Source organism: Bison bison, unplaced genomic scaffold (assembly GCF_000754665.1).
Source record: "Bison bison bison isolate TAMUID 2011002044 unplaced genomic scaffold, Bison_UMD1.0 scf7180017864471, whole genome shotgun sequence".
Lineage (NCBI taxonomy): Eukaryota > Metazoa > Chordata > Mammalia > Artiodactyla > Bovidae > Bison > Bison bison.
The window spans coordinates 20,597,025-20,615,939 of NW_011495032.1; the positions used below are offsets into that span (position 1 = coordinate 20,597,025).

The window sequence follows — 18,915 nt, forward strand, 5'->3', positions numbered from 1 at the left end:
TTCAGTACTTTTGGAGTATAAGGTTGTTTGGAACAACAGATCAAGCATGGTATTCAGTAAATCATTGGCCATTTGCTCAGTGACCTGTAACAGCGCCTGTGCTTCTTGTCCCAGGCCCCCATATCTGTTGCCCCTGAGTCCATGCCAGAACACACAGAGAAGCATTCCAGGCCCCCCTGAAATGCATTCTTTGCATGCATAGCAATCTCTGGAAAGTTATGCTTTTGAAGAAAATGGATAAATGTGCTTTAATGTCATACATCTTAACATGACCAAGGTTATTTCCTAATACCAGATCCTTTAGGCCTCATTAAAACTAGATTTTCATGGGTATCTTGGACACTGCTACAGGGAATATTGAAGCAATATTCACTGTCTTAACTACTGCATGAAGTCATGGTTGAGGAAGAGAGTGCTGACTGTGAACTATTAACTTGGTTTTCTGATTAGGCAAGGAATGTTAAAACCTTTCTCTTTTCTGCCAGTCTTTAGATTTTGGTTTGGAAAAGGTCCATTGACTTCAACGATATAATTTTAATTAGATAATGTAAGCTGAAATACAAAGAAGTAAAATGATGGGAGCAAAGCTGAAACTGCATTTAGCAGAAAAGAGAGGAAGTAAATAGCTTTTCCTGGGCGGTGTGACTTCATGGGTGTTCCCTACTCCTTCCTTCTGGAGACACAGGTGGCTTTTAGTTACCAGGCAAAAAATGTCCATGTTAAAAGACTTAGGAGGTTTTCAGGTATGTGTTAATTATATTTGTTACTCCGAGTGCCACTTTGCCAAGTTAAGAGTCCCATACCCTAATGAAGTTGTTAATTCTGTTTGTCAATGATATATTCAACTGTAGAAAAGATCGCTTCATAGTTAAAGCTTTTTTAGCATAAATGCAAATAAAACAAAAGCAGCAAGAAACAGCAACCAGTTTATAGGGTGTTGCAAACTGACCTAAACCAATGTGCTATGTTATTGTAAAAAAAAATATGTTTTTTTGGTACACATTTAGTTTTATTGTAACAAACCAACTTGTACACTTTTAACATTTAAAACTGAGCATCATCTTTCCATTCCAGTGAAACAAAAAGAAAAATTTGAAAATAAACAGGATCAAAATTACAATAGAGAATGTCAATTGCAAAAAAGATCCTACAGCTTTTGTTGATCCTCCCTTCGAGTGGCAGGGCTCAAGTCATCATTAGGAGAGAATTTTATTTTAAAAGTGTCATCTTAAACTGCAAGGATGTCTGTTAAACATCACAATTAAACATGCCAAAGGACAAGCCATGTTGTCAAAAGCCCACTTAACCCACCCAAACAGCTACCAGTAGTCAGGGCTTCCCTGGTGGCTTAGCTGGTAAAGAATCCGCCTGCAATGTGGGAGACCCTGGGTTTGATCCCTGGTTTGGGAAGATCCCCTGGAGAAGGGAATGGCTACATACTCCAGTATTCTGGCCTGGAGAATTCCATGGACTGTGTAGTCCATGGGATCGCAAAGAGTCGGATATGACTGAGCCACTTTCACTTTCACCAGTAGTTAGGGATGGGCAAAGGTTACCTTCTCCACCATACTCTCCTACCAGGCTACAGTGACATTAAAACTTGACCAAATTTCATCACACAGAGAGAAGTATTTCCGATGTGTTAAGGTAAACATTAATTAGATGACTTGGTCTGTAAACTTGATGAATCTGGAATTGGTCAGGAAAGAAATGCTTTGTCCACACATGGCAAGGCAGATTCTCTCAAGATAAGACAATATTCGTGGGACAGGATTCAGTTAATTCTTTCCCAGAATCCTCCAAATTGAAGTACAGTTAATTTGGGCTTCCCAGGTGGTATAGTGGTAAAGAATCTGCCTGCCAGTGCAGGAGATGCAAGAGATGCAGTTTTGTTGCCTGGCTCAGAAAGATCCCCTGGAGTAGGAAATGGCAACCCACTCCAGTATTCTTGCCTGGAAAATTCCAGAGGAGCCTGGTGGGCTACAGTCCATTGGGTTGCAGAGTCGGATATGACTGAGCACACACATATGCACACACACACAGTTAATTTACAAAATTACAGTGTATAGCATTAGTGATTTAATATTTTTTCATATTATACTCCATTAAAAGTTATTACAAAATAGTGGCTATAATTTCCTGGCGTGCTGTAGTCCATGGGGTTGCAAAGAGTCAGACATGACTTAGCGACTGAACAACGACATGAAAACTCATTTCTAACATTCATTATGCTAATTAGTAAAGCCTCTGGTTTTGACTAGAGATAAAGAGATTCAAAGCATTTGTATTTCTGTGCAAATGCATAGATCTTATTTGGTTCGTATATATTTTTATGTTGAAATAGGTCCTCAGCATGTGAAAGAGATACTATTAGACAGATTTATCAAATAAGAACCCCGTGTGTCTCAGTGTGGTTTATTGTCAGTTAACACAGTGTTTATTGAGTACCCACTTTGTGCAGCAGATATTGAGATAAAAGGGCACAGCTCTTGCTCTCAGCCCACTATTACTGGCACAGATGGGGTCATGACACAATGCAATGGCTATACAACTTGAGGAGGTGCCTTACAGCTGAATGGTGGGCCCATCTTAATGCCTAAAAGGGAGCAACACAGTGGCTGAGCAATGCCTGTTGTTTTCTCCTAGAGTAACCTGGAACATGACTTATCTTGTTGGAATTAAGAATGGGATAAGGGAGCATAAGTTTAAAACATTGTTAGGGACATGGAGCTCTTCCCAAGGAGCCAAAATACCACTTAGAGTTCCAGCAATCCTGGATTCTTGTTTTGACCTTATTCCTTGGCTTGCAGTTTAGGTAAGAACAATCCCTTTTTCCCATAGAGATTCAAGTGATTAATAAACTTAGAGCTCAGAAAGGGTTTCAGTTCAGTTCAGTTGCTTAGTTGTGTCCAACTCTTTGCGACCCCATGGATTGCAGCACTCCAGGCTTCTCTGTCCATTACCTAATCCTGGAGCTTACTCAAACTCATGTCCATTGAGTCAGTGAAGCCATCCAACCATCTCATCGTCTGTCGGCCTCTTCTCCTCCTGCCTTCAATCTTTCCCAGCATCAGGGTCTTTTCAGATGAGTCAGTTCTTCGCATTAGGTGGCCAAAGGATTGGAGTTTCAGCTTCAGCATCAGTCCTTCAGATGAATATTCAGAACTGATTTCCTTTAGGATTGACTGGTTGGATCTCTTTGCAGTCTAAGAGACTCTCAAGAGTCTTCTCCAACACACAGTTCAAAAGCATCAATTCTTCGGTGCTCAGCTGTCTTTATAGTCACTCTCACATCCATACATGACTACTGGAAAAACCATAGCTTTGACTAGATGGACCTTTGTGGGCAAAGTAACGTCTCTGCTTTTTAATATGCTGTCTAGGTTGGTCATAGCTTTTCTTGAAAGGAGCAAGTGTCTTTTAATTTCATGGCTGCAGTCACTATCTGCAGTGATTTTGGAGCCCAAGGAAATAAAGTCTGTCACTGTTTCCATTGTTTCCCCATCTATTTGCCACGAAGTGATGAGACCAGATGCCATGATCTTAGTTTTCTGAATGTTGAGTTTTTTTTTTTTAATTTTGTTTTATTTTTAAACTTTACAATATTGTATTAGTTTTGCCAAATATCGAAATGAATCTGCCACAGGTATACCTGTGTTCCCCATCCTGAACCCTCCTCCCTTCTCCCTCCCCATACCCTCCCTCTGGGTCGTCCCAGTGCACCAGCCCCAAGCATCCAGTATCATGCATCGAACCTGGACTGGCGACTCGTTTCATACATGATATTATACATGTTTCAATGCCATTCTCCCAAATCTCCCCACCCTCTCCCTCTCCCACAGAGTCCATAATTAAGCCAACTTTTTCACTCTCCTCTTTCACTTTCATCAAGAGGCTCTTTAGTTCTTCTTTGCTTTCTGCCATAAGGGTGGTGTCATCTGCATATCTGAGGTGATTGATATTTCTCCCGGCAGTCTTGATTCCAGCTTGTGCTTCATCCAGTCTGGCATTTCTCATATACTCTGCATATACTCTGCATGTAAGTACTCTGCATATAAGTTAAATAAGCAGGGTGACAATCTACAGCCTTGACGTACTCCTTTCCTAATTTGGGACCAGTCTGTTCCACGTACGGTTCTAACTGTTCTTGACCTGTATACAGATTTCTCTGTATACAGAGGCAGGTCAGTGATACCAATGGAACATTTAATTAGATTAGAACATTTAATTAGAGATATCAAGGGAACATTTCATGCAAAGATGGACATAATAAAGAACAGAAATTGTATGGACCTAACAGAAGTAGAAGATATTAAGAAGAGGTGGCAAGAATACACAGAAGAACTATACAGAAAAGATCTTCATCACCCAGATAATCATGATAGTGTGATCACTCACCTAGAGCCAGACATCCTGAAATGCGAAGTCAAGTCGGCCTTAGGAAGCATCACTACGAACAAAGCTAATGGAGGTGATGGAATTCCAATTGAAATATTTCAAATCCTAAAAGATGATGCTCTTGAAGTGCTGCATTCAATATGCCAGCAAATTTGGAAAACTCAGCAATGGCCACAGGACAGGAAAAGGTCAGTTTTCCTTCCAATCCTAAAGAAAGGCAATGCCAAAGAATGCTCAAACTACTGCACAGTTGCACTCATCTCACACAGTAGCCTCATAGCTCAGTTGGTAAAGAATCCACCTGCAATGCAGGAGACCTGGTTTGATTCCTGGGTCGGGAAGATCCACTGGAGAAGGGATAGGCTACCCACTTCCGTGTTCTTGGGCTTCCCTTGTGGCTCAGCTGGTAAAGAATCCGCCTGCAATGCGGGAGACCTGGGTTCGATCCCTAGGGTGGGAAGATACCCTGGATAAGGGAACGGCTACCTGGGTAACCAGGTCTGGAGAATTCCATAGACTATACAGTCCATAGGGTCGCAAAGAGTCTCACACCGTTGAGCAACTTTCACACAGTAGCAAAGTAATGCTCAAAATTCTCCAAGCCAGGCTTCAGCGCTACGTGAACCATTAACTTCCAGATGTTCAAGCTGCATTTAGGAAAGGCAGAGGAACCAGAGATCAAATTGCCAACATACGTTGGATCATTGAAAAAGCAAAAGATTTCCAAGAAAACATCTACTTCTGCCTTATTGACTACGCCAAAGCCTTTGGTTGTGAATCACAACAAACTGGAAAATTCTTAAAGAAAGGGTTTAATCTTCAAATCATCTGCCTTTTTTTTTTTTTAATGTTTGGAAGCAATAATGATTCTCATGATTTAAGCTGATCTCAAGGACAAGCCATTAGACGTAATGGCAACATCAACCGTGCAGAATAATGTAGCAGGATTTGTATGTACACAATCTCATTTTACAGAAAGCTGGGAAGTCCACATCCTACTTCCTTCTCATATTTAAATGGAGAATGAGTTTAGGAGGGATTTTAAGTATTAAGTATGAAAGAAAGAGGTGAAATAGAAGATGTTCTTTCCAGAAACTCTGTGATAAAGGAAGGTTTTTGTCCAAATTTAAAATTTTACTTTTTAGAAGGAGATTAAAAAGAAAAAAATGTCCTAGTGACAAGAGAATATGAAATTCCCAGTTGAGTGGTGTTGAGACTTAAGCAGAGGAAGGAAGAGCATCTTCTTAACAGCACGTACTTTCAAAGAGGTAGCTGGCTAATCCTCGGCGAGGATCAGGTGTTCTAATGATTATTTCTAGCCCAGCAGCATTCACCTCCATGAGGCACTGACACCTCATTTATATCTGATAAAGAGAGTAATTTCGTCTCTATCTTAGAGCTCAATGCATTTGGCTGGTGTGGCTTGGTGATGGGGAGCTGGGAGACACTGAGGGAGGTGATATGAAATTTTGCCAGTGACATTTCCTGAGGTGTCTTAGCTGCTCTGACTTCTAGAATTAGCATATTTTTTTCAGGGAACAATAGGATAAATGGCTAAAGTAGCATCAAACAACACAGCAGCTTTAGTTGCTATAGTTGCAGAAGCTGGTAGGCATAGTTCTGTGCTGCTTGTGGTCATATAATTTTTATGACTTGGAGGTGCTGCAACCTTCCTTTGTGCTAAGCATTACATCCCTGAGGCAAAGACTGTGCTTCTCTGTATATTACTTCTTCTCTATCTTATTAAGTAGCAGTATATTTCCAGCATTAAGATACATTATTCTGACAACTCAGCAGTTGTTTGTAGAGATGAGTGGTTGTTCCACTCCTGTTTCATAGGTGGTGATGATTTTTTTCATAATTTCCCAAAATGATTGATTTGGTGTCTCACAGGAAGTATTTTTAAGAATTGAGAAAGAATATTTTAAATAATTGTTTTTATCTTTTCAACCCTTAGTGTCTAGGCAGTGTGAATATTCTGTAGTGGTTAAAATCACAGGCTTTGGACTTTACCTCTCTGGATTCAAATAGTGGCTCAGTTGCTACTAACTGTAAATATGGGCAAGTTTCTTAATGTTCTCTAACTTTATGTACTCAAGTTTATGAAACAGGCATGCTGATAGCACCTACCTTTTAGGGTTGTGAAGAGTAAATGAAATAATCCATGAGGTGCACTCCGAGTATCTGGCACATGGTTAGCACTCAGAGCTTAGTAACATGATCATCACAGTCACTGTCCTCACCGTTTTACCATCATCACCAGCTGCTTCAGCTGAGAGCACAGGACGGAATAATCATTAACAGGGCAGGCAGTTAGAGAAAGCCAGTTCAAACCGAATACCAAGTGCTGCTCAAAAACTAAAGTGAAGGACAATCAAGGATGGATTCTCATATCCAGTGCTGAGGAAAATAACTTTTTATAATAAAGAGCTATCACTAAACAGACACCTCAATAAAGGAAGTGTACAGATAACAGAAAGAAAGAGGCTCAAAATCATGTCGTAAGGGAATTTCAGATTAAAACAACAATGTGATACCACTGCACATCTTTTAGATTAGCAAAAATAAAAAAAAATACCCTGATAATTTCTTGCAAGGATGTGAAGCAATAGGTATTTTCATTCATTGTTGGTGAGAGGCTGGCAGTTTTTTACAAAGTTAAAAATAATCTTACCATACAATCCAACAGTTGCACTCCGGGGCATTTACCAAACTGATGTGAAAACTTATGACCACATAAAAACTTATATGTAAATGCATATGGTAGCTTTATTAACAATAATAGAAAAAAGTCAACCAAGAGGTCCTTCAGTTGGTGAATGAGTAAACAAACTGTGGCATACCTATACAATGAAATATTATTACATTTTCTATGTGGCTATGAGTAAAGATTTCTGGTGCTGCGATACATATATTTTGAAAATGAACAATTAAATAAGTGAGTGGTAGATGGTGGGAGCCAGTTTTCCCACTGTCGGAGTGAGAGTTTATAAATAAGCCAGGGGAGGAGACTAATGTGGTAGTAGATTAAAGTTGGAAATATCAATATGAACTCATGCTTAGCTTAGTGTGGATAACAATCTATACATATAGAAATATTTATAGATTTGTGTATATACATGAGTTAGTATAGACAAATATCTCCTTGCCCTGCTGACACTACCTAGCAATGACATTTCTGTAGCAACAAGCATACTTCTCGTACAGATCTTGGTTTCTAATACCATTCTCTAATGAAAGGAAGCAGGGCTCCTTAGAGAAATAGATGATTCTGGGACTGGGCAGGATGCATACAAGATGGGCCTGTAGCATCTTGTAGTACAAGAAAGTAAAGAAGTGCTCAAAACTAAAACGAGACAAAATGGCAATAGCAATAACAAACTGCAGTAAACACAAAAACAACAAAAAACCTCAGAATGATTGGTTATGTCAAAGGGATATAAGACCCAATGGAAAGACTCATAGTGGACAAATTGGAACTGTTTGAGCAACAAAATAAAGTAGTTTTGGATTATAATCTGAAATAAAATAAATACCCATGGATCCATACTGAGTACAGTGCCAGATGGAGGGAAAAAGTAACTTTTCAATGTGGAAACTGACCAGTGTTAGCCAGGTGATTGAGGTCAACGTCAGCAGTAATAAGACATTTGCTAGCATGTATTTTTTTTTATATATGATGTGATAAAATGGTACTTTACCTCTGTAATCTTCTTTCAAACCTATAACCTCAGTCTGATCATGAGAAAAGTATCAGACAAATCCAAGCTGGTGGACAATATACAAAATTTTTGACTAGTACTCCTCAAAATTATCAAAGCTGTCAAAAACAAGGAAAGTCTGAGAAAGTATCACAGTCAAGAGGAGCTTAAGGAGACATGATAATTGAATGTAAAGTATTACAAATGGGATCCTGGAACAGAAGAAAAGACACTAGATAAAAACAAGTGAGATCTGAATACATTATGGACTTTAGCTAATAATAATATATCAATAATGGTTCATTAACTATAAAAAATGTACTGTTCTAATGCAAGATGTTAATAGGGGAAATTAAACGGGGGGTATGTGGAAACTGTTTTATCTTTATAATTTTTCTAGAAATCTAAGATAGTTTTAGAAATTAAAGTTTGCTATAAAAAATAACGGTTTAGTTAAAAGATAATTTTTAAAAAGACAAATTATGACTCTCATAGAGATATAAAAATAATGGTCATGTTAAAAATTTTGTTTAACTCATAATGAAAAAACCAGAAATATGCTATAATCATTTAGAGGATCTAATAAAAGATCAGACACACTTATAGATCAAGAATATTGAAATGAATGTGCAAATAGAGGCAAAACCAGCTTTTTTCACTGTGAGGGAGACAAGTCAATTTGACTTCTATTGGACAAAATGGAATTTGCAAATCTATAGGCAAAAATTATTTTGCATTGCAATCAATTACCTACAACTGATGGTGTTGTAAAATAACATCCATAGAATCAGAATCAGGTAACCCAGAGGGGTGGTAGACAGTGCAGTTTTCTACTGAAGCATGTTTTTTTTTTTTTTTTCCCTATAGGTCATTTATCCCATATACCATTTGCCATGATCATGTTTCAACATAACTAAAAAATAATTGTGGTTGTTCTTGGAAGTTCCACCTTCCTGCCAATTTTAATGTTGTTCCTTTTGTCTTTGAAAGCCCCATTCATTGACTTCCTTAATGGCTGTCATTAGTTCTAGTCTGAAATATTTTGGCTCTCTGCCTTCCTGGCAGAGAGATTGCATTTCCCACCTCCTTTTTTGGCACAGCCACATGACTTGTGATGACCAATGAAAAAAGAGAGGAAATGACATTTTTTATTTTCCTGGAAGAAGTTTTAAGAGCTAGTGTGAGATTTGTCACATTTATTTTTCTTGCCTTTGTGAGTGAGGAAATATGTATCTAGCTTTTGTATACCTTCTGAATGCCTGATTTTTCTGGGTGGCTATGAAGAGCATAACCATTCCCCACCCCTGCCACTTGACCTGTGTAAGACTTATAGCATGTTTAGAAATAGGGCTTCCCTGATAGCTCAGTTGGTAAAGAATCCGCTTGCAAAGCACGAGACCCCAGTTTGATTCCTGGGTCAGGAAGATCCACTGCAGAAGGGAAAGGCTACCCACTCAATATTCTTGGGCTTCTCTTGTGACTCAGCTGGTAAAGAATCCACACACAATGGGTTGGATCCCTGGGTTGGGATGATCTCCTGGAGAAGGGAAAGGCTACCCATTTCAGCATTCTGGCCTGGGGAATTCCATGGACTAGTGCATGGGGTTGCAAAGAGTCTACACGGACTAGTGCATGGGGTCGCAAAGAGTCTACACAGCTGAGCGACTTTCACGTTTTATGTTAAGTAAGTGGAAGAAAAATTGCAACATCTTAAATCAGATTGCTTGAATTTGAATCTTGGCCAAACCATTTCCTAGTTTTGTGATCTTAGGCAAGGCTCTTAACTTTTCTGTTTTGATTTCCTCATGTGTTAAATGAGAATAATAATAATGCCTATGTCATAAGGTCATTGTGATGATTGAATAAGATAATATATGACTTGCCTTGACACAAAATTATTAACAACGAGGTCCTTGTTTATCATTTTGTCTATTTGGTTCTGTAACTTAAAATTCATCAGTGGTCTCTCAAATTAAACTTCTGAATATTAATATTAAGCACAATGCTGCTCAGAATAGTATAGCTTTTCCTATGGGGTTGTGTCATAGGGACAGACAGCTATTCCACAGACTGTCTCAGAATGCTCTCCTAGAGGCTCACTTGTATCATCTTTCTCTCTAGTGCTTTTGATGTTGAGTGGTTTGCAAAACATGAGGAAATTCGATACCACACTACAGTATGAGATGCTACATCAGTGACAGGCAGAGGACAGAGTGCTTGAGGAAGACAGATTTCTTTCTTGGAATTGGAAATTGTTACTATTTTTCTAGCTCCGGAAACAGTATCCTTATATTTTCTTTACTGTTAACCAAATGGCTGCTTTATTTTATTGTAACATTTCTGCTGAGTGAAATTGAGAAAATGATTGCAAAATAGATCAAGTGTAGAATAAAATATGCAAAAGTACCTACTTTGGCTCACATAGTTTAATGGGTACTCAAATTATTGTGGTTATTATGGTCAGTGTATAGTGTAAAATGATAAAATGATACACTTGCCATGGTTTTTTTGCCCTCTAGAAGAATGTATATCTATCTTTCTATATGAAATGAGTTTGTGTATTTTCTGTAAATATATTGTAGCTGTTTTCCAAAAGTGGACAAATATCAAGCACTATATGTAAGCCAATTTGATGTTCATTGCAAACCAAAGCACATAAGCCCTGTGTATTTTGATTTATGAACAGTTTAATTTCCCAGCTCAATGAAAAAGGATATAGAGCTGAAACTGAAGGAATACTTATGCCTTTAGTATCTAGTGATTATATTTCTTTGAAAAGTTGGCAAGTATCCTAGTCCATGTGGGCAGCTGTAACAGAATACCATAGACAGGTGGCTTACAAAACAACAAATTTACTTCTCCTGTTTTTGGTATCTGGGAAGTCCAAGATCAAGGCCCTGGCAGATGTGATGTCTGTAAGAGCCACTTCTTGATTCATAGATGGTCATGTTCTTGCTATAACCTCACAAGGTGAAAGGGGCAAGAGAGCTTTCGGGGATTCTTTTATAAGGACAACAGTCCCATTCATGAAGACTTTGCCTTCATAACCTACCGACTTCCTAAAAAGCCATCTATAAATGCCATCACATTGGGTGTTAACTTTTAACATATGAATTTTGCAGGGACACAAATATTCAGAATATAGCAGCAAGCCACTCAGATTATGTAAGGCATCTATAATTTGCTGTGTGTTAATTATAATGTCATGAAACCTATGAAATAGAAAAACAAGAGGCATCCATATTAATTGGAGTCCTTTTCAAAGTTTGAGGGTAAAAAGTTTTTAGCTGTGGTAAAGTGCCTTGATTAAAAATACTGGCATTCAGAAATGTACTTATCTTTAATTCTGACAGATGTAAGCTTCCAATAAAGGCAATGTAATCTAATTAAACGAACCAAAGTTGGAAATAAAAATATAAATATAATTTTCATAAATAAGCATTTTTTTTAAGCTTATGTTTGGAGAAATACATCTGTCCTTACCCTCAAAGATCTTTCTGCTTTGTTGCTTAATTTCTATGCCTCTCCACTCCTGTTCCCACCTCTGTACCTTTGATCACACTGTCTCTCCACATGAAATGCACTTCTTTGAGCTAAAAGTCCAACAGAAATTGTGTATCTTTTCCAGAATATCAGCTGACTTCTGTGGTCCACAATGATCTTTCTCAGAATCTCTACAAGTCTTGTGGTTGGTATCTTACAATCTAGTAGTTATGCAATCTTGTGTTATTATCTCTATTTCATGTTTCTGAATTTCTCTGCTTGCATTTGGGCTATGTTATTTAAGGAAGGCCCCCTATTTGTAGAGTTCTGGGCACTGATAAAGATAATCATTGCAGGTTGAAGGATGAATTTTTAATTGCTGGGGAATTGAAAGCAGCTATATCACAATACACAAACATTTTTTCAAGTGACTCTTCCATTGATATTAAGCATTCAGGAAGCTCTGATAGATTCACCTTTAGATTTGAGTTAATTTTAGCAAATTCTAAATAATAGTAGTGGTGGAAATTCATATAGCACTTACTCTGCCATGGATTATACAAAGCATTTTACACATATCATTCTATTTAAGCTTTACAACAACCCCATGAGCAATACTGCTATTGTCAACACTTTACAGTCAAGGAAACAGAAACGCAGAGGGCCCAAGCTGTTTCCTGAAGGTCCAAAGAGTTGAGGCTGACTCCACAGTCAAAGTCTTAAGCACTATTCTGACCTGCCTGTCCACAAGAGGAAGGTGGCAGCTCAATTAAATATTTTTCTCATTTTGTTGGTCTTCAGTAGAAAAGTAAAGCATTACCTTCTGAGGACTTAAGCAGTTAACTGAAAATTCTGCACAGTGAGAGGCTGAACAGTTAAGGTTTCTTAATAACTGGGGATGATCTAGAATTGAACGTAGAATAAAGTGAAGGAAATATAGATTTCTAGCTCTGGATTTCCTACCAATTTGTTGAATAAATTAGGGCAGTAGACCATCCTGAGATGTAGCATGAAATGGCTCTTCTTAAGATGGAAAGAGTGGCTTATCAATCAAAAGATTAGGAATCCCTCTTGACTTTTTCTGATGGACTTTTGTGAACAGTGATATAATTATTAATAATATCCAATTTATGAATGTACTGGATAGGAGGTTATTAACAACACATACAGTTTCCCACACTGAAAACATTTAAATGTCTAGAAAAAATTTGTTTTTATTTGGGTGATAAAGGAAAAATTATAAAATAAATTCTTCAGAATTGTATAGATTTATTTATACACTATAGAACTGTATTGAGGAAGTTTGAAAAATCAGTTGGCTAAGAAAATCAGTTAGTTTGAATTTTGGGTGGGATAGTGCTGTTCTAACCAATGGATTGCTTAATCAGTCATCAGTGCTCAGCTTCTGGGAAGAAATTTCTTCTCAAGCGAATGCAAGTAGACTCTTAAGTTTTCCCAAATTTAACATTTTCAGTTTTCATTGTTTAGGAATGTACCTTAAGCTCTGCAGTGCAGTGCTTTATAATTCTGTCAAATCATAAATATGACATGGAGAATGCAAGGTTGGGTTTTTGGAGCCATTCACAACCAAGGAGAAAGTCTATAGGCAATGGCACCCCACTCCAGTACGAGCCTGGTAGGCTGCAGTCCATGGGTCGCGAAGAGTTGGATACGACTGAGCGACTTCACTTTCCCTTTTCACTTTCGTGCACTGGTGAAGGAAATGGCAACCCACTCCAGTGTTCTTGCCTGGAGAATCCCAGGGACGGGGGAGCCTAGTGGGCTGCCGTCTATGGGGTCGCACAGAGTCGGACACGACTGACGCGACTTAGCAGCAGCAGTAGCAGCATATCTTCTCATGTGTGTATTTTATAGAGGACATCATGTGCCATTTTGGTAATTACAAAAGCCTGAGGACATCCATCACAAATGTTAATGGTCTATCAGTTATGCTTAAATTACATGTTTTTCCATTTACTCACTGATTTACTTACTCATTTACTCACTCACTCACTGAGACCTTCTCTGTGCCTGCAGCACCTCTTACCGAATCTCATACCTTTGTTGTTAGCCTCTTCTCATTTTGATCTCTCTTTTAGCCCATGGCCTGATTTTTCTACTCACTTTCAAATACTCCAGAGTATAATATTTAAAATTGCTTCTTTGTACATAGCACGTTCCTACATAGCACATTCATCTTTTTTTCTTCTGTATTCCCAACACATTCTAAATCAACTTCAATCTGAATTTGAAGGTCGTCTCTCACTGTATTTGTGCTATGTTGTCTGCCTGTTAATGGTTTTTGGCTTGTCCTTGCTTTCTCTTTCATCTTTACAAATCTTGTTTTTTCTCTCATCTTTTATGAATCCTTATTTGCTGCTCTACACCGTTTGTGAACTTCCTGTTCACAGCATGTCAGCAAATAACTTGTCAGGGTTCAGTGGACTCTTGGTGATTTCTTTTAACCTCTAAAGAGTATATAAAGTAAATAGTATCAGGACAGCAATGCTACAGAGCCTCCAAACAACACCTGTGGGAGAGATCAGAATTGCTCTTAGCTCCTGCAATTGAAATTCAGGAATAATTGGTGACATTTGAACAGAGAATATCAGAATGTGTCAAGTATGGAATGAACCTTCTTGACTTTGCAGTACCATTTTACCACTCCTAAGCAAAATAACAGATTTCTGTTTCCTGATCCCAGTCTCTCCCTTTAGAACGTTTCCATGTTAACATTCTTGTTCTCTTTCTGCAAAGTTTCCCAAATGTCAGCCATTCACAAACACATTTTTTTGTTATAAGCTTTCAAACTGAAATGATAATTTCCTTGATATTAAAAATTTGTCAGCCTAAATATTCTCATGTGATGTTTCTCTTTCTAATCATTACTGTCAGTAAAAACTCACTATCAATTGCCATAAATATAAATAAGATGAAAAGACAACCATCTGTTTATACTTTCTGCTATTGGCCCGTGCACTTACTGAACTTGCACCTTTTCTCTTTTTCTTGCAAAGACAGAGCAGGAAGTGTTCAGGTTATCAGTTGCTGCAAAACAAACCACCCCAAATTTGTGGCTTAAAGTGACATTTTACAGCTGTCGCTCATGGTTTTGTGGGTTGACTTGGGTCATCTGGTGGTTCTCAGTTGGGATCTCTCCTGCGGTTTTCAGTTAGCAGCTGGAGCAGGAGTAATCTGAAGGTTCAGCTAGGCTGGATGTCATGGTGGCTGTCATGATGGATGTCTTGTTGGACAATAGATGCTGGCGGTTTGCTGAGACTTCCCTTGGGATTGTACTGTAGTGCCTACACATTGCTTCTTCATGTGGCTTGTCCTCACATATGGCAGCTGGGATCTAACAGTAACTGTTCAAAGGGGTGTGGTGGACGCTATGGGGCTTCTTATGACCTAGACTCTGAAGTCTTATGATATGTTAGTTACTTTCTATTGGTTAAAAAGTTATTCAGGCCAGTACTTTCCTGGTGACTCAGAGGGTGAAGAATCTGCCTGCAGTGTGGGATACCCAGGTTTGATCCCTGGGTCTGGAAGATTCCCTGGAGAAGGGAATGGCTACCCACTCTGATATTCTTGCCTGGAGAATTCCATGGACAGAGGAGTCTGGTGGGCTATAGTTCATGGACTTCAAAAGAGTTGGACATGACTGAGAGACTAACACTTTTAGTTTCGAGGCCAGTACAGATTCAGGGAAAAGAATGGCAAAGAATCTGTGGTCATCTTTAATCTATCACAGGTTACTGTTAGAGTGGTGTTAAAAACTAGCACCAAACTTAGACATTCTCTGTGATGCAGTCAGAACCAAACCAAAAAGGGAATGACTTTCTCACGAGTAAGTCAGTATCATTTAATTCTGTCTCTGTTCACCACCTGAAACTCACCTTGGTGCTGCCAGTGGTGGTGAGCACCTCTTCAGTGTATTCACCCTCTTCTGTGCCTCTTGCCTTTGATATTTCATGTATTAATTTGGCAGGTATGTTCTTACATTTTCATTCAGAGGGTTACCTTCTGCCTTTTGCTAATGCTAGTAATACAAAGAAGAAAGGTAGAAAGCCAAGATAAGCATTGTAATAAAATAAGACTAGTTTTTTCAAGGCAAACAGCTAGGTAATAGCAATTTAGAGGGCATCTTTACAAAAATTCTGGAGAAATAGCTATACAGTTTTAGCAACTTCTCTGGCTCATTTGGAAGGACTATTTGGGAAGAGGGATTCTCAGTAGACATCTTTCTTCATGGGTCCAATGTCTCAATCAAATATGTAGGTGAGATTTTAATATTTTTCCCAGGGGTTAGATGGTGTAGTTCTGTTCCTTAGGTAAAGTAATTTGAGGATCAACATCTGTTTGCTCTAGTGCTAGTGCTAAGTTGCTTCAGTCATGTCCAACTCTTTGCGACCCTATGACCAGCAGCTTGCCAGGCTCCTCTGTCCATGGGATTCTCCAGGCAAGAATACCGGAGCAAGTTGCCATTGCCTACTCCAGGGGATCTTCCTGACACAGGGATCGAACCCGTGTCTACTGTATTGTCAGGTGGGTTTTTTTTTTACCCCTAGTGCCACCTGGGAAGTCCATCAACATCTGTTTGCATTATGGAAAATTTGAAGGTTATGCAGCTTGTTGGGAATAGTCCAAACAGATATTTATACTTAGCATTAGTGAAGTTATGCCAAGTTAGTGTAAAAATTGATAAACAAATAGGGTGTACTTTTTCTTTTCTCTTTTATGAAAAGAAAGAATAAAGATTTATTTATTTATTATTTTGGAAAAAATGCAAAAACTTAAGCTTAAATTTAAACCAAAGTCATTTTTATTGAAGTTTGACAGTGTGAAATACTTTTTGAATTGGTGTATTGCTTTATATGGCATCCCTTGTGGCTCAGCTGGTAAAGAATCCTCCTGCAATGTGGGAGACCTGGGTTCGATCCCTGGGTTGGGAAGATCCCCTGAAGAAGGGAATGGCTACCCACTCCAGTATTCTGGCCTGGAGAATTTCTTAGACTGTATAGTCTGTGGGGTCACAAAGAGTCGGACACAACTGAATGACTTTCACATTGCTTTATATTTGCATGTAGTTATTATGTGTATATATCTCAAATAAAGATATACAGTTTCAGAACCTTCTGTGCATATAAATGTCAGTATTTCCTTTAGCATTGCTGAAAACATTGTGTTGTGGATAAACATGCAGGATAATATATTAGCTTTTTATTTTGGACAAGCAGTTTCTTCTAATTTACATTATTACTCAACATAAATGGCTTAGCTGTCAAGGTTAAATCTCCTTGGCTGTGTCCTTAGTGGCATTAAGCAAGCAAATGGTGTTTATTTGCTAGTGAGTCCTAACTGCAAAGAGCTATTAGGAGTTTCCAGGCAGTTACTTATACAAAATTTCTCTCTTGACCCCATTAGATTTTTAAAGAAGGAAGATAGATACTAGCTAATGCTTGGAATATATTTTAGATAAATATTTGAGATGTTGCGAGTGGAATCCATGCTAACATTATTGTTACTGGCACAGTTTTTAGCTCTCAAAATTTCTGAAATGAATTGATTATAATTTTTTTGAAAGTGCTGTTAAACATGCTTAGGGGCCTGTATATCTCTGTCTTTCTCTTTTAAATTACACTAGATCCCACAACTTAAAAAATACTTACGAGAACAGTATGATGAAATGTTAATGTTGGAGATATATATTGAACTTTGTTTATGTGTGTGTATTAAATCACTGATGGGTCACTCTACTGATTTGTTTTTCTACTTTTGCTTAATTCAAGATTAAGTTCTATCATAAACATATTTATTGAGTTGTTAGTAACTTAGATGCAACAATAGTAAATGAAACAACAGAATCATAATTATGTATATATTTTGGCATAGCAATGTAAAAATAAATATAGCTAGAAAAATATCTGAAGAAACTATATCACTATGTAAATAATCATTGTCTTAATATGTTTGGATGATATTTTCCCCTTTGGTAATTTTTCATTATACTTTTATTTCATTTTCTTTCATTTTAACTTTCTAAATGAGAATATTTTTAGCATACTGCTGCTGCTGCTGCTGCTAAGTCGCTTCAGTCGTGTCCGACTCTGTGCGACCCCATAGATGGCAGCCCACCAGGCTCCCCTGTCCCTGGGATTCTCCAGGCAAGAACACTGGAGTGGGTTGCCATTTCCTTCTTCAATGCATGAAAGTGAAAAGTCAAAGTGAAGTCGCTCAGTTGTGTCCAACTCTTAGCGACCCCATGGACTGCAGCCTACCAGGCTCCTCCGTCCATGGGATTTTCCAGGCAAGAGTACTGGAGTGGGGTGCCATTGCCTTCTCCAATTTTTAGCATAGGCATATGTCAATTAACTAAATGAAATCACTTAATTGCTAATGTTTATGTTTCAACTGAATTGTTAGTTTTTAAATTATGTTCATAAATAAATGATTAAAGGAAAGGCTTCTAGGTCAGTCATTTTCTAGCTTCTTTTGTGTCACAGTGACATTTGGTATACACATCTCCCCTCTTTTAGTTTTATTTATTTTAGTAGTCTTATAAACACTCCCAAGTGGAAACAGCTCTGCCTTCCAGGTGATGAGGCACTATGCTCCTCTGCCTGTGAGTGAAGATGCTTCTCTTTCACTCCTGGTTCAGTGGCCAGGAAGGCTCCCATTCTTCACTTGGAAGTGACTGCAACTCTGTTATTAGCAGACCAGCTGAAGTGACCTGGCCCATTTCTATGACTTACAGTGACTCATTGTGATCCTCAGCAAAATTCCTTTCCCTTGTCTTTTCAGATATTAGGAGCTTCTGAAGGTTAGGTAGAAGGAATATGAGTGATTAAAGGATATTTTTATAGGAATAGCTGAAAGCTGGGCGTTTTATATATTTTGATCTAGGATAGAGTATAGGAATGGTTTGCATTCAGATTCTGGGCAGATACAAATTCTCATGAGTAACCATGAGAAAGATGAAAACAGTGCTAGGTAACCAGCAAAGTGAGTGATACAGAAAACTTTGTACTTCTGCTTCTTCTGCCTTTGTTTCTCAGGCTTTAACTTGTATCATCTCTTATCCTTTCTCTAACAGTGTGAGGTTGTAGAATAATGGAAAAAAAAAACAGAAAACAATATACTTAATGCTAATCCACTTATTTAATAAAATTTGTTGCCTGAAATTGTTCTACTACATTTTTTTTTCCTCCTGTAAGGCACACGTGTCTTTGAGTGAGAGAGAAGAGGAAGACATTCCCATGGGAAGAATCTGCATGGAAGAGTGTGCATTAATTTGTGCAAATGACTACTAGTCATAAGACTTATGGAGTAAAGA

General features: G+C 38.2%; 1 protein-coding gene across 1 annotated transcript in view; it reads left to right on the forward strand.

Annotated features, from left to right (window-relative positions):
- PLCL1 (phospholipase C-like 1) overlaps positions 1–18,915 on the forward strand; it is a 369,884-nt gene that overhangs the window by 109,733 nt on the left and 241,236 nt on the right. The window lies entirely within an intron of this gene.